We start from the raw sequence: 4,286 nt of genomic DNA on the forward strand, positions 1-4,286 counted from the left end.
TAGGGGTTTCGATAAAATAAAATATGGAGATGAGGGCATCATGATCATTCTTGAAACAACAACATACATTTATATTGTCATATGATTTCTTATGCTCAAGTAACAATCTATTCACAATGTCAAGTATGAATCAGAAATTTCATTGAAAACTAACAAACTATAATCTTGGTCACTGAAGCTATTGCAATTTATCATAACATAGGAAAGAGTCAACATAAGAGCTTTTCAACAAGTCCACATACTCAACTATCATTTAGTCTTTCACAATTGCTAACACTCACGCAATACTTATGGTTATGAAGTTTTAATCGGACACAAAGAAAGATAGGGGCTTATAATGTTGCCTCCCAACCTTTTACCTCAAGGGTAATGTCAAGAATAGTAGTTCATGCTAACTTACATCCAATTGGATATATATTCAGTAGAATAGAAGTACAGAGACATAGTAAAGCCAAGATGGCACTGAACCTGGTAGTCCCATCCGATCACTGCAGAGGGCTTGACGCCCTTTGACGTCTCCAGGAGTAGTGGCAAGAAGTTCCGCCCGCCCGCCACCATATACAAGGTTCATCCAACACACACACACACACACAACGCCACCGCAACAAGGTCCAACACAAACTCACGAACAACACATACACCACAGAGTCTGCTGTGGACACAGCACAACAAGCCCAAACACCACAAGGGTGGCACAAACAACACATATACTCCAGTGGCACACACCAAACAAAAAAAAGCAATAGAAACCCCAATTCCTGGAGAGGGAGAAAGAATGGGAATGGGAGTGCAGGCGCGGACCTCGTTGTGGCCAGCGAGGGAGATCTTCTCCTTGTTGAAGATGGCGATGTAGAAGTCGAGTATGCAGCCCTCCGGCATGCAGCCGCCACGGCACCATCAGCATACAAAATAATCTGCATCACCGGTCATAGTCTCGTCAGGATTCTAGCATCGATGTTGCATTTTTCCAAGCAATTTATGACCTGCAAAAAATCATGTTGTTCATATTATATAGAACGAAAAATAAGATTCTAGCATCGATGTTATGCATTTCAGTACTGATTAACAGTCTCTTTTTTCATAACAATCCTAGCTAAAAAAATGTTTTTAGTATGTCTTAGGCTATTGGCTAATTCTGGGCATAATAGTCTCAAAGTGCATATGTGGTTCTTTGAGTATAGAAGCAGAACACAATGCTAGTAAATAAAAAGACTAAAAACATAAAGAGTTGTGGAACGCCATCGCAGCTGATTACATTCGCTAAAATAAGGTAGAAGAGATAGTAATGGAAATGTACAGTCCAAAATGTAGAAGTTGAATGAAAAGTTTAGTAAGATGAGATTGGCAGTGTAGCTTACCTACAACTGGGGCTTCTCTAAAAGCAGCAATTAGAACTGTTGTACATACATGAACTTGCTTAGTAGCTTTCTTCAGCACTTAGAAAAGAAATCTCACGATGATGATTTGTTGCTCACCTTGCTGCATGCTGCAAACCGACTAAGAGAACATTATGTGAAGACAAACCATGAGATTCAGGTAGAACTTGTCCTGCAATGAAGGTTGCAGTTTTATTGCTGCAAACATTACCTGTGGATTCAGTCGTCAGTCTAAAGTAACAAACCAATTGTCTGCAACTGATGGGAGATATCCACTGATATTTTTTCTCGCATCATGCCAGTTGCCAAACTTCAAATCACACACAAAACATACCGGCGCACAGAGAGAAACGACGCTGGCAGATTTCGCATCCCCTGACTGGAAGAACCGGCGGCCATGGGACATGCGTCCTCGGCGCTCCACAACAATAGCAACAGAATGAGAGCAATGTCTGCCATGGAGTTCAGAGCTATAGTGTTTGCATCCTCTTCGCGGACCAACATCGCCGCGGCACCGGAGCTTGCGTTATGGGCGCAACAGCAATGGCAGAGTGAAGACATGTGTATATCTTATTTAGGAAATAGCACCAAAAGGCATTGTCTGTCTCCCACAACAGAGGCAGATCCATCTCTACCTACAAATGGGTTAAAAATTGTACTGAATCCGACATGGTTAATTGTATTGGCAAGTAACCACGGGAGGGGCACATACCTCGTAGTCAAGCTGCAAGAAGTCGGAAAATCAAAGCACAATCCTCTCAAATCAGTTCAATCGATCCACCACCCAGTTGCTACGAAAAGTACCAATTCACTGTGTAACATTGTTGTGTCATAGCGCATCATCAAGGAGAATCCACTAATTCCATGATCGTTGTAGCCTTTCACGGCCAAGTAATTAGGCCTATGATACATAAGATACACTGAGATCAAACCTGAACATGCTAGCTTGTACAGTACTTATACATAAAGCAAAACATTTGGAGTTGGTCTTGTATGGAATATAAAGGGGGCAAAAGAGCAAGTACCTGATTCATGGGTGGCGTCAGGCTGCTGAGGCTGCGCGACATCCAGATCGTGGCGAGCGTCCACGCGAGTAGTACGCCAGCATGTGGAAGGAGATGGCGTTAAGGCTGGCGCGTCCACAACTGGATGGATCGACGGTGGTCGCGTTCACGCAGCTGACGCCGTGAGACTGGGGCGTGGTGGAGTCGTGCAGGCAGTTTACACACAGTCGAGTACTTGAGTTACCTCGAGGGATGTGGTAGTGGCGTGCCCAGATCGAGTGGATCCGGCCGGTGAGGCGCCTCGCGGCACGAGGGGGAGGCGGCGGACGTGGTGAAGGGTGGCGGCGAGCGCTGCTTCTTCCTCTGCAGCGACAGGTGCGCGCTCTCCCGGTTGAGCACCAGCTACACCCGCCGCTCGTCCTCCTCTGAGACTCGTCGTTCTTCAGGCCGCCGTCCCCTTCAGCGCCGGAGGATAGGACCCCCCCGGGATCCATTATAGGAGTTAGCCTGGGCATATAGGGCGCGGGGCACGCGTGACGGTGGGAGCGCGGAGCTCGCATCGCGGCGGCGTCTGACAGGCGTGGGCGCGGTACGGGAATGCGGCGGCGCTGAGCTCGCGTGGGGGCGGCATTGTAGTGTGATGGCGCTGAGCTTACGCGGGGGAGGCAGGGCAACGCTTATGGGAAGATGGAAAGGACTGGATCTGGAGTGGAGGAATTCTCGGGCATAACCAGCTCATCAACGTCGGGTGGAATAGATCCGCAAATTTGGGCTTCTGCTGGTGGGATTCGCGAGATCAAGGGACGCCGAGCTGGTATCGGCAGACCACGGCGTGCGTGTGCTCGGCAGAACATTTGATCTGATCCGTTGATCCAAGTGACAGGTCATTGGCGTAATACGGACTGTAGGATATGTTTAAGTGGATTTGATCGTAGGGTCCTGATTATCTTGTGTACAGTTTTTTATGTAACTCTAGGTGAATTCATGTTTGCTCTTTTAATAATAGTATAGTATAGAAGTATAGATATAGATAAGGCAAAGAAACTTACTTGTCAGTAGTTAAGGAAGCTAGCAGTAGTACTAACTACTCCAGTGTGTGTGGGCTTGCTGTACACGTGCAGCCCGACTTTCTTGTAAAAAGAACTTGTGCTCTCACTATTCGTTTTGGAGCTCGGCCACCATAGAGCCCCCTTTTTAAAAATAATCCAGAAAATCATAATTTGAAGTTTCAACAAATTGGACAAGAAATCCACAAGCTACTGAAAAAAGGAACGATAAAAACTACTCCCGGGAGATTGAAACAGAAGACAAGGGAGGAACCCTAGCCACCCCCAACCTCCCCCCCTCCTCTGGCGCCCCCGTGGGCGGCAGGGGAGGAACCCTAGCTGCCGGCGCCTCTCCTCTCCCCTTCCCCTCTCCCCCTCCCGCCGCCGCCAGAGGGCGCGCCCGGGTGAAGCCCGGCCAGCGCCGGCGGCGGCGGGGACTCTCACCCCCTTGTGCGGCTAGGGCTGGCGCGGTCGGACCAGGGCGCTGCGGAGCGCGGGACGCGGCGGCGCGGCGGCGGCTCTGCGGGTGGTGCGGGGCTCTCCGGCCGGCGTGGTGGGCTGCGACGAGGCGGGCCGTGCCCGGGGTCTGGATGCGGCGCCTCGGCCGGATCTGGCCCTGCGGCGGCGAGGGCCGCGGGCGGCGCTGTGGGCGGGTGGCCACCTCTGCCGGGTCCTCCCTGCCTGGTGGAGGTGGGGGTGGTGGTGCATGCTAGTGGTCGGGGACGGCGGCTGCGACTTTGGCGGCGGCTCGGCCAGATCTGACTTCTCAGCGGTGCGGGCCTCGGAAGGCTTGGGCTGCGGGCAGCCGCCTCGACCGGGGCCATGTCGGCTGGTTGGGATGGCGGCGCAGTAGCGGTGGT

General features: G+C 50.6%; 1 long non-coding RNA gene across 1 annotated transcript; it reads right to left on the bottom strand.

Annotated features, from left to right (window-relative positions):
• Positions 1 to 206: 206 nt before the first annotated feature.
• LOC123059365 (uncharacterized) lies at positions 207 to 3,075 on the bottom strand. The gene is made up of 6 exons (XR_006427430.1): positions 2,402 to 3,075; positions 2,089 to 2,277; positions 1,711 to 2,011; positions 1,476 to 1,587; positions 1,359 to 1,394; positions 207 to 983 (listed from the first exon to the last, which is right to left on the bottom strand). It is a non-coding gene; the product is annotated as an uncharacterized lncRNA (long non-coding RNA).
• Between the last annotated feature and the right edge of the window lie 1,211 nt (positions 3,076 to 4,286).

This window comes from Triticum aestivum, chromosome 3A (genome assembly GCF_018294505.1).
Source record: "Triticum aestivum cultivar Chinese Spring chromosome 3A, IWGSC CS RefSeq v2.1, whole genome shotgun sequence".
NCBI classification, from domain to species: domain Eukaryota; kingdom Viridiplantae; phylum Streptophyta; class Magnoliopsida; order Poales; family Poaceae; genus Triticum; species Triticum aestivum.